This window comes from Lissotriton vulgaris, chromosome 9 (assembly GCF_964263255.1).
Source record: "Lissotriton vulgaris chromosome 9, aLisVul1.2, whole genome shotgun sequence".
NCBI classification, from domain to species: Eukaryota; Metazoa; Chordata; class Amphibia; order Caudata; family Salamandridae; genus Lissotriton; species Lissotriton vulgaris.
In genome coordinates, this window is record NC_141697.1 from 871,293,842 (window position 1) to 871,306,472 (window position 12,631).

The following is a 12,631-nucleotide window of genomic DNA, read 5'->3' on the forward strand; positions in this document are numbered from 1 at the left end:
TAACATATGTTCAGAGGCCTCTGCCTTTAGTGACACCGTCTTCAATAACACTGGCTCTAAGGGGAGTTGCTGGTATATTGCTTCGCCCAACTCCCTCTCTACATTGAGGAGTTTCGTATTCCATTCCGCGATCTTATTTTTTTCCTTTGTCCTTGCAGCTGCCCCATAGCTCATGGTCTCCCCTCTTACCCCCGCCTTAAAGGCGTCCCAAACTATTCCCGGGCTAGCGGTACCCCTGTTGAAATCCCAATAATCTCTGATCCATGATCCCATACGCTCTTTGTACCCCTCCTCCTGCAGTAATGCCCTTTCAAAAGTCCACTCCCTTTTTTCCCTTCTATCCAGCCCTATTTTAATTGTTAAAACCAAAGGGTTATGGTCTGAAATTAGGCGGGGGTATTTTTCTATTGAAACTGCATTAATGAGGGATCCAGAAACCAGAAAATAATCCAGCCTAACCATCCGTTTATGAGGGGCAGAGTAAAATGTGCTTCCATCTAGAGCTGAATGCAGCTCTATCCAAGGGTCGAATAAAGAGTTGTTACTAACCAAATCACACAATGCCCTATAGGTTCTTTTTTTCCTTCCTGCATAAAGAGTCCCTGACTGTAGGATAGGGTCTCTAAAATCATGTATGTTCAGATCTCCGCAAAGTATAATCGGTTCAGGCCAATTAACCAGCTCTGAATCTACAAATTGAAACACCTCCGGGTCATCTTGCGTTGAGCCATATATAGTTACCAAAGAAAACCTCACTCCCCTAAAAGTCAAATCCAACATGACCCACCGCCCCAACTCATCTTCCAGTTTTTTATTCACAACCATATCCCTAATCTTCCCTAGTATCGCGACCCCTTTAGTCCTTATAGCCTGTTTTGATTTAGCTAAGACTGTGAACCCTAGTTGCCCAAGCAAATAAGCCTGAGCCACCTCTATATGGGTCTCTTGTAAGTAAACTATATCCAGATGCAACCCCCCTAACAACGCCGCTACCCTATTTCTCTTATTGGAGTCATTTAGCCCACACACATTAATACTCGCAATTCTACAGTTCATTGCAAATTTTCAGTTTTCGAAGTGTCCCCAAATTTTTAATACGATATGCGTGACCATATAACCTATGAATCCTACCAAGTGTACTCACAACTAGCAAAAAAGAAGACAGTGTGGTGTGTTCAAACATTCCAAAAAAATTAACCAGTTTTTTTACATTTTTCTCCCCCCTCTCCCCCCCCCCTTGACCCCCCCCTCCTGTCCCCCCTTGTCCTTCCCACCCCAGCAGCTCCCCCCCCCCCTGTTTCCTGGCAAATAGGTCAATTAGACCTATGTGTGGTCGCTTTGGGTAGTGCTAATCGCACCCTCCTCCCCCCCGGGATCTCGCCAACCCATTGTATAGTCCTAGCTAGGTATCATCTCAGCAAAGTACCATTGCTCTGTTACCCTCCCTTTTGTGTTTTGAGATCATCTAGGAACTGTTGGGCCTTAATCTCTGACAGAAAAAATCTAACTCTTCCCTTTGTTACGACCTTAAGCTTTGCAGGGAAGAGAAGATATGCTTCAGACCCCTGCGCCTGGAAAGGCGCTATCATTTGCCTTAGTCTCCACCTTCTCTCTACTGTGGCATGACAAAAATCGGGCCTGGCAAAGAAGGTGATGCCCCCTGCTGTACACCGTTTGTCGGGTCTGGCTTTCTCGATGATTTCTTCCCTTAGAAGGTAGTTACCTACATTAACAAGAATTGCCCGGGGTAGATTGCCCTGCCCTTCTCCTCCGTAGCCTTTCTTTACTGCAAAGGGAAATCTGTGTGCCCTTTGTATCTCTTTATCCCACTGCCAGTCGGAGTCAGGAAATGCACCCTTTAACAAGCCAACCACAAAGCGTCGAGTATCCTGCCCCTCAAGCCCTTCTGCCACACCCAGGATTCTAACGTTGTTCCGCCTCTGGCGGTTTTCAAAGTCCTCCAGCTTCCACTGGAAGTCTTCAGATAGTTTTTCCTGGGCCGTCTGGAAGGTACGCCAAGTCCCAACATCATCCTCCAGTTTGCCAGTACGTTCCTCTACCTCTGTAACTCTGTCCGCGATCTCATCGTACAGCTTATTCATCTTCCTCATTGTGTTCTGAATCTTTTTTGAGGCCTGCCTCGCTCTCCGGCTCTCTGTCCTTGCTTCTGTTTGAATTTGTTTTAAAGTACTAAACAGTATGTCAAAGGGGGCTGGTTGCGCTGTAGATTCGGAAGGCATCTCCTTCCTATTATTCTCCTCAGAATATGCTAGCGAGGTAGCGGAGTAATCCCATGTTAAACGATTGGAATCCCCAGATTGTGTCTCAGTGTGGCGTCTGCTTAGCATTGACAGTCTTTTCAGTTTTTTCCTGGTCGTATCATTGCCAGCCACACTTGATCCTGAGCTAGACAGCTCCTCTGAACTGCCCTCGGGGCTCTGGCCCGTCTCCGAACCTTCATCTGGAGAAAAAAACTCTCCCTCTGTTGAAGGCCCTTCCCCAAAAAAAGGGAAACCACTAAGTCAGCCAGGATCATACCGCCCAATAACGCTAATGAATGCGGACTCAAAAATCTATTCCAAAATTCTGGCTAGAAGGTTGGCAGGAGTTATTGAGGAACTAGTCGTTCATTCCCAACATGGGTTCATACCAGGCAAGGACACCACGCAACACACAAGACAGGTCTTAACTCTCTTTGACGCAGCTAGTACCCCAGGAGACCCTATGGCTGCGATCTTCTTAGACGCAGAGAAGGCTTTCGATAGAGTCTCCTGGGAGTATTTGTGGGAAGTATTGAGATGGAATGGCATTGGCAACAGGTATATCAAAGCAATGCAGGCATTGTATAAGAACCCTACGGCTAGAATTAGGGTGTGTAGGGGATTTTCAGAGGGAATTAGGATTGAAAGAGGCACGAGACAGGGCTGCCCGTCGTCTCCCTTACTGTTTGCGCTGTATTTGGATCCTTTTCTGCGCCGGCTTGAATTGAATGATGGAATTGCTAGGATGAGCTTGAATGGGTCGGAAGCGAAGATCTTGGCGTATGCGGATGACGTGGCCATCCTAACCCCATATCCAGATGAGGCAATGGTGGAAGTAGAAAGGGAGGCCGAGTCTTTTGGGAAAGTCTCTGGGTATAGCTTAAATAAAACCAAGACCCAAATAGTGAGCAATCGGTATGTGCTAAATGACCAAAACAACGTAGATTTAAGAAAGGTTAACTCAGCAGTTTACTTGGGGGTAGAGATATCTGCGAATTTGGAAGTAGCAGTACAGAATAATGTGGTCCCCCTGTTGGCGAAGGTAAAATCAGATCTAGAACGACTAAACAACCTTCACCTGTCCTTGCTGGGATGTACGAATGTGATTAAAATGTTGATACTCCCAAGATTTTTGTATTTTTTTAGGGCAATTCCACTATTCTTCGAAGCAAAGTGGTTTTCAGCATTAGAGAGGATTCTTAATAAATTTATTTGGGCCCATGGGAAAACGCGCAGGGCTTATCGCTATATGACACTTCCGAGGGAAAGAGGGGGATGGGGTGCACCTGACTTCAAGCTGTATTATTGGGCGGCGACCATACAATATATGCAAGGCTTAATAGGGGGGGGAGATGATTCAAGGGTAAGAGAGGGGTCTACTAGAATCTATAAGGCTGTATTAGGGGAAGAGGCTGAAAATTGCTTTCTGGCTTGTGTGGAATACGGGTGCTATAAAAGAACCAGGAGGAGGCAGGAGTGAAGATATGGACGGCATATATGAAGAAAGTGGGGCTAGGAAGATTCAACCGCTATACAAGACTGTTTAAAAATAGGTCATTCCCAGACGAGGTGTTCGGAGATAGAGTAATGGAAAGCTGGATGAAAAAGGGGGTAACAAGCATTGGAGATCTGTGGGGGATCCAGGGTTTGGCTACCTTTTCGGAGATATGTACTAAGTTTGGTTTAAATAATAAGGATTTCTTTAAGTATTTACAGATTAGGAGCTTCTTAGGGAATAAGCAAGGAGGTCCGGCCGGCTATAATAAAGTAGAGATAATGGAAAAAATAAGACTAGGGGGGGACTGTTCCATAAGAAGTCTATATGCTAGCTTTGTGTCCGGTATGCAGGACGATTTGGATAAACACAGTGAAAAATGGGCAGAAAAGCTGGAAGGAGAACTAGGGTGGTTCCAGGATTCTTTGGAGCTAGGATGTTCAGTGTTGTGTTCGGCATCTTTACAGTCGCAGCACTATAAAACTATATACTCCCTATATTACACGCCAGCAAGGATAGCGAAATGGGGAGGAACAGAGGGTATAACCTGTCCGCGTTGTAACTCAGCAGAGGCGGATATAATACATATGTTTGCATTATGCCCACAACTACACACACTGCTACGAAATCTTGAACATTTTATGGAGGCTTCACTTAAGATCAAGTTGGAACTTAAGCCAGTCCACATTCTTTTAGGAATAGTACCAGAAGAAGGTGAACATCATGAGTTTGTTTTTTTGGCTATGGCAGTATATAGATTGTGTATTGCTAGGGCATGGCTAGACCCTAACCCCCCGACTCTACAGGTTTGGTTGGCTAATTTATTGTCCTCATACAATCTGGAAAACCCAATTTATGCAAGGAAAGGTAGGAGGGGGAGGGAAAGAGGGATGCGGATTTGGAAACCAATAGCTGATTGGCGGTTGGGGATAGGTTAGGATATATTTCAAGAAAATCATACATTATGATGGACAGTGTTTGAAAAGATGATTAACTCTGAAATGTTTTTTCTATTTTTTTCTTTTTGTTGTGTTAAACCGGATGTTTTAAGCCACTGAGTGTACACTTATACATGGTGTGTTGTAACCTAAATCTTTTTTCTTTCTGAATAAAAATAAGTTTAAAATACGAGGTTTGAGGAAGCATTCATTGACCACAGTGGACAGGATATGGGTACTGAGGGTGGACAGAGGTTGTTTGTGGATAAATTTGTGTCGAACTTGTTGCCCGATTTGAGCAATAAATTAAAGAATTCGGAGAGTGCATGGGCCGTTTCTACCTCAGCTCAGATATTGGCTACGGCACAATATTATGAGAATAGGGAGAAAGAGGAGAATGACCGTGCTGACAAAAAGACGAAAGAACTAAAAACTAAAGTGTTGTTGCAACAAGCGTATCCTTCGCGGTCAAATCAGAATAATTCGCAACAGAATAGGTCACAGCCGCAATCAAACAGATCCCAAACCCGTAACGATTCCTCCTCCCAAAGATCCTCGTTAGGGTACAATCAATGTGCTTATTGTAGACAGGAGGGACACATTAAATTCAATTGCCCTGTTTTAAGCGAACGTAATAGTGGTGACTCATCTAGAGGAGGTCGTGGTGGTTCGCAGCAAACATCACGTGGTAGAGGCCGTGGTGCTCAGAATGATCGCTCAGATAACTCCTCTAATTCTAATAATTGTTTCGATCAACGTGGATCATCGCAAGGACGATCTGCGCAGTATAATGTAGACGATTATTACGTCGATCAGGGAACTGACGACAGTAATTACTAGGACAGCCAGAGACAAGGAGAGGGAGTGGTATCAGTTCCGGTTGATCAGAGAGGGCCTTACGTCGCAGTTGCTACATCGGGCGTCGTTGAGCCTTTTCTGTTGGACACTGGTGCAGCGAAAAGTTCTATCATGCATTCGAAACTCCCTGGCGCACCTTTGTCTGGCTTAACAAATGTTTCCGTTGGATTCTCTGGCGCCCCCGTTAGCAATCCTGTTTCACGCCCTTTGCCCCTTCAAATTGGGCCACGTGAGCTAGAAGCTCCGTTGATTTTAACCACGGGTTGTGGCGAAAATCTTTTGGGCCTGGATTTGCTTAAACGTTTGCATGCAACTTTGTACTGTTCTCCTGCGGGTGTAAAGCTTACGTTAGGAGAGAGGGTAGTCTCTCCCATGTATTTGTCCCTCGATAAGCTTCCACCGGAATTGAGTTCTCTTCCTGCGTCTTTGTGGGCGACGGGTCCAAATGATGTGGGCCTACTTGATATCTCCCCTTATGTTGTTCAGTTGAAATCTAATGTGCGACTGCCACGTATTCCCCAATATCGTATCTCCCTCGATGGTGAACGAGCACTGTTAGCGATCATCTATGATCTGATCGAGAAAGATGTTATTGAAGAGACTCGGGGAAACGTGTGCAATAGCCCTGTACTGCCCATTCTTAAACGTACTGACCCTTCAAAACCGCCTGTTTATCGTTTTGTTATCGATTTACGGGAGGTAAATAAAATTGTGGTTCCTCAATTTCCTGTTGTGCCTGACATCACGGCGCTACTGACTCTGATTCCAGCTACTGCATCATGGTTTTCGGTGATTGATTTGAAAAATGCGTTTTTCAGCATCCCGATTGCCGAGGAGAGCAGGGACCTTTTCGGTTTCTCTCTCGGTGGACGTAGCTTCCGGTTTAAACGCGCTCCTCAGGGCTACTGTGAAAGTCCATCTATTTACAGTCAAGCCTTGAAGGGTCAACTGGATGCGTTTAGGTTGCCGGTCGGTGCGGCTTTAATCCAATACGTCGATGACTTATTGGTGGCCGCTGATACTCAGGACATTTGCAAAATTGCGACAGTGTCATTGCTGCAACATCTCTGTGAGTTAAATCACAAGGTGTCACCTTCTAAACTCCAATATTGTTGTCAAGAAGTAACCTATCTAGGTCACTTATTGCCAAAGGAGGGAAGGAGATTGACCCCAGAGAGAATTGCAGCGATTGCGCGAATGGCTGTGCCAAAAACCCAAAGAGATGTGCGTGCCTTTCTAGGTATTACGTCGTACTGCAGGCAATGGATTCCAAATTTTTCCTTACTAGCGAAACCATTGGTGGCTCTTACGTGCAAGGATGTTTCAACTCCTTTACCATGGACGGAAGAATGTCAGAAAAGTTTCTCTGAACTACGTGATTCATTGTGTTCGGCTCCTGTGTTAGGTACCCCTGACTACGGCAAGCCGTTCACGTTATATGTTCACGAGAGGGAGGGTTGTGCTTTGAGTGTCTTAACGCAACCTTTTGGTGGTAAGCAACGTCCATGTGCATATTTTTCCTCGACCTTGGACCCAGTAGCTAGAGCATTGCCGAGTTGTTTGCGAGCAACAGCGGCAGCTGCGGTCTCCATCCGACAATCAGCAGGATTGGTCATGGATAATATGCTTACGGTGATGGTCCCGCATGCAGTCGATACTCTTTTGAATCGAACGAAAACTCAGCACTTGACGAGTGCGAGGTTGTCTGGGTACGAATTGACGCTCTTGGCAAGCCATATTCAGATAAAACGATGTAATGTCCTAAATCCGGCAACTTTGTTACCAATTAGTGCAGAGTCAGATGAAGTAGCAGAACATGACTGCTACTTGAGGACTGAAGAGGAAACAAAAGGTCGAGTGGACCTTAAAAACACCCCATTGGAAGATCCGGATGGCACTCTGTATGTGGATGGGTCATGTTTTAAGTTGCCGAATGGCGATGTGACTACCGCTTATGCTGTTGTAACACTGAATACAGTTGTTGAAACTGCAAGATTGAATCAGAATTCTGCCCAAGCTGCGGAGCTGATTGCTCTTACTAGAGCATGTGTGTTGGCGAAAGGGAAACGTGTGAATGTGTACACTGATAGTCAATATGCTTTTGGTGTAGCGCATAGTTTTGGACGATTGTGGCGAGAGCGTGGTTTCTTGACATCGCATGGTACGAAGATACAGCATGGCCAGCTTGTGAACGACCTTTTGGATGCATTGACTTTGCCTACACAAGTTGCGATTGTTAAGTGTAGTGCGCATCGTAAAGTGACGGATGATGTTGGTCGTGGTAATGCGTTTGCAGATGAGATTGCTAAGGAGACTGCCCGGAACCTTAGCACTCGAATGTATGTGACGAGTTCGGTTAGGTGGCCTACAGAATCAAGTATGTGTGAAGATACTATTGAGAGTGTGAAAACAATTCAGAATGAGGCCACTGAGACTGAAAAGGCGAAGTGGAAAGAAAGTACGGGGAAGTTGGATGCGAATGGTTGTTGGATTGATTTGTCGGATCAGAAAAGATGGATGTTGCCTGATGCGTATGTGCTGGCTGTTGTGACAATGGCACATGGGTTAGCACATATTAGCGCGAAAGGTATTTGTAAGTTGTTGTCGCCTGTGTGGAAGAATGATGGAATTACAAAATGTGCTGAACGTCTGGTGAAGAATTGTATGGTGTGTATAATGTACAATCCTGGCAAAGGAACCCCAACTCCTCCTGGCAGTTTTGCTCTTCCTTCGTATCCCTTTGAGGTGATTCAATTGGACTTCATCCATATGGAGCGATGCAATAACCTGAAATACGTTTTAGTCGTGGTTTGCGCATTCTCTCGATGGATCGAGGCCTATCCCCTCAAAGACAATACTGCTTTGTCTACTGCGAAAATCCTACTGAAGGAATATTTTCCTCGGTATGGAATGCCTAGAGTCGTGTGGTCAGATAACGGAAGTGAGTTTGTTGGAAGCGTGATGAAGAGTGTGTGTAAGGGCCTTGGAATAAATCAGAAATTCCACAGCGCCAATCATCCCCAGTCAGCTGGATTAGTTGAGGGGTACAATGGCACCCTTAAACTAAAGTTAGCAAAGATTCAGGCTACGACTGGTCTTTCGTGGCCTGACGCTTTACCTCTAGCATTACTGTCAACTAGGGCGACTGTACACTCCCGAGTAGGGCTTAGTCCCTATGAGATAGTGTTCGGCCGTCCTGCGAATGTGTGGGGGGTTCCTAGGCCAGGAATGTTTTCTGATCTTGAGTATCCAATGTTGATTGACTATTTACATGACTTGACTGCTAAACTGAGGTTAATTCACCAACAGGTTTACGACGCATTGCCGACGCAGACGGAGGGTCCAGGCCACCAGCTCCAGCCCGGAGACTGGGTGGTAACTCGCAACTTTTCACGTAAGAATAATCTGGACCCAAGATTTACCGGACCTTACCAGGTGCTCCTGGCCACGAGGACTGCCGTTCGTCTCGAGGGGCGTAAAAATTGGGTGCATGCTACGCACACCAAGCGAGTCCCTATCCCTTTGCCGGCAGACCCGTGGGTAAGGAAAGGCATTGCGTCAACAGAAACAGAAACATTGCCGGCGTTTGTACCTTTCAGCGACGCACAGCCTGTTGGAGAAACCTCAGCGCAGCAGAAAGCCACTGTTGAAAAATTGTCAGCAAAAGACTCAAGACCATCAACTGATCAGCAGGACGCTGTCTCTTCAACGGATCCTTTGTTCGACGAGCAGACACGTCCCGGGAAACACCGATATTCTTTGCGATCTCGCACTAAGGACAAATAAAATTTTCCTTGCTTTGCTAAAATTGACAACTGCACTATCCCCGTTTCCCGTGATCAGTTTTGAACATTCGTATCACTGTGATTTGTGTATATATATATACATATTGAGTTTCCTTCCTCGCATTTTTTTTTTTTTTACTTCCACAGCCGAGAGACTTTGTGCTTGTATATACATATTGTGTATTGAAGGCCGTAGGGCCGCGCGCGTACTTCCTTCTGGACAGTAGGTCTTGACGCTAGGTTAAAGGCCGTCGGTTCCTAGGAACTCCTGGGGATTGACTATTGCTGCACAGAACGAAGTGCGTCAAGAAACGTTGCGGACGGTCATAGGGAATGGCATTCTCGAAGCTGAATGATTTGGAGGGGGCTCAAGTCTATAGATTCAAGCTGCAGCAACTCAGTCGTACCAAATGTTTTATATTCCAACTGTTTGTATTGTTTTTGACTGCTTCTGCATTATTGGCGGGTGGGGTGTATTACACGATGTCTTATTTCTTACCTGCTACACCTACTCCTACTCCTTACCCTAACCTTACCTCTACTGTTTCTCCCCATTCCTTTCACATGTTACCGGAACACGAGCAGGCTAGACGTGTAGAATTCCGCAACAATTCCTTTATTCAGCTCCTCCATCAGCATCAGTTAGTGGTTAACACTACTAATTGTTGGGTGTGTGGGTTGATGCCACATACTACGGATAAGGGAATTCCATATCTGGTGTTACCGTATAGTTCCCAAGGGTCAGCTCGAGCATTTCAAACAATGTTTCGAAGCGCACTGGGTTTCCACCCCATTCGAGAACCACGTTCCCCCTACTCTGGTCCTACCTCGTACCAAAAACCTTTGTCGATAGCAATAGAGGATTTAGATAGTGAGATCTATGATCCTTCGCTTATTCCCGAAGAAGAGGTACAGGCCTATAGAGTCCTAAGTAGAGGTGAATATAGTGTGTTCACTAGTGAGAAGCAGCTTAAAAGCTCGCCTCCAATATGGGTCGTACCCCACACTGGTAATTTTTGTCTCATGGGTCGTGGCCGAAGATCGCAAGCCCGACTTGGAGCAAGTGCTTGCACTGAAAATTATATTCTGCCAATGTTCTCGTCCCCTGTGTTTTTGGCTGCCAAGGGTACATACTTTATCTGCTATGATCGTGCATACACATGGTTGCCCGCTGACTTCATGGGCTCATGTTTCATTGCAAATCTGTTGCCTCCGACGTTCACTGTAGATGCCGATTATCACAAGACTAGAGTTGTACGAGGCGTAATTAGCGAAGAGGATACTGCCGGTCAAGAGGCAGGAGACTTTTTCAAGGGTTTCCTCCCGTTTTGGGGACCTATGGTTAACAGTAGGAACCTGAGACAGTTGACTCGAGTGGTAGAATCGACAGCTAATATTACTGCCAGTGCCCTTGGTAATATCACCATAGAACTTCAGGCGGAGAGACTTATGACGTTACAAAACCGTATGGTTTTAGATGTCATCTTAGCAGATCGTGGTGGGGTATGTAAGGTGATCCATTCGAGCTGCTGCATTTTCATTCCAGATAATGCTCCTACTGTCTATCAAGCCATTTCGAGGTTGCATAAGATCTCCGAATCCATACACGTGGATGTAGGGGATTGGACGCTACTTGGATGGTTTTGGGGCCTGATGTCGACCTGGGGTTGGAAAATTCTGATGATCATCGGAGTTGTGGTAGTGTTCCTGTTCACGTGTTGCCTTTGTGTGCAGTGTGGTCCTGCCTTATGTGGCCTCTGTGCTACAACGTGTATGAGACAACCATCTGTTACCAAGGGGACTCGATTGGACAGAGCTATGCTACAGCAACATCTCGATGGTCTGATGAATATCGAATATGATTCCGACTAGTGCTTGCCTACATGAGGGCAAAAGGAGCGTCTGAGGTTCCGTGACAATTGTAAGTGGTGTTTTCGACTCGCACGAATATGGTCGAGTCTGGTATCTATGAACCGCAAATGACGAGTTTAGTAAGTGTGCGCAGTTTCGCTGTGCTAACTTAAACCGTTCGTTTGTTATGTGGGTTTTTCATCTGTACCCACGGGTTCCATCTTAGATACGGCATCCATTTTGTCTCTTGCCCTCAAGTAGCCAGCGAACGGACGCTGTCCGCTTCGCGACCCTGGGACTCCCAAGATATTTGCGGAAGACACATGTTCTTTGTAAGTGTCTTTATGATGAGGGGGATGCCACTGTAAGGCAGATGACGCCGCTTGAGGCTCATCTTGCCGCACGGGCTTATTGTCTCAGCCGTGCATCTCATTAGGCACGTCCCTTTGATGCCTGTATCTCGTGTTTCCCGATACCTCCCCTTTTACACCCTTTCCGATCTCCCCACTGTCTCCGTCTTCCTCTGCACCTGTCTTCGTTCTATTTCGATCTATTTTACTGCTGATTGGAATTTGCTAATGGTGGGAAGATGGTTTTTACAGTTGGGAACCGCCAAATGTTTCCGCACTTATGTTCCGGACCTTGTGTGTTTCAAAGTGACCAAAGCGACCCCTCTGGGGGATAATTGTGGGAACCGGGTTGTAAACTTTTGTGTATCATGTTATCCTATGGGTAAAAACTGTATAAAAGGAGCGATCCACAGAACCAATTTGAAGCAGTCTCCCCAAGTTGCACGCTGTGTACTTGTCGTGATCTCTGTGTTCCCTGCAGCAAATAAACCTTGAATCTTTGACGTCAAAGGAAGTGTCCCGTGTCTCTGTGACTTGTACGCCGGAGCAGGTTACCCACGAAGGTTTCAGGTGTTGTGCCCTGGCACCGCTGGGTCTTAAAGAACCCAGTCCTTCAAATGTGCCATATAATGTTGAATACTGCACATTCTTGACCTTTCCCTTTCACGCATCTGAGAAAGTTGGCTTGCTGCATTGAGCTGCATGAACAAATGATAAATATGGACCCAGATTTCTAGCCTGGGTTCGGGAAGAAGAGTACCTGCACATTGGGTTTCTTTCAGGTGTCTCATCACACACATTGACCCGCTGCTGCAACAACATAGTGCCTAAGGCAGCAGAGCTTCCAAGTTTCTTAAATCTATACTTGATCAACTCATTCAGTACATGTTTTTACTTGCCATTCTGGGACTACTTTTCACATTATAGTGTTGTAAATGAATCTCGGACCATAGTATAAATTTCCCGATTCATGCCCTTATATAGGTATATTTTATCATTTCCTTATATAGGCATAGACATCATTACCATATTTGGCCTAAACCATACAGCCCAAATACGGCATGGATACTTCCACTAAGCTCCAAGAATTAAC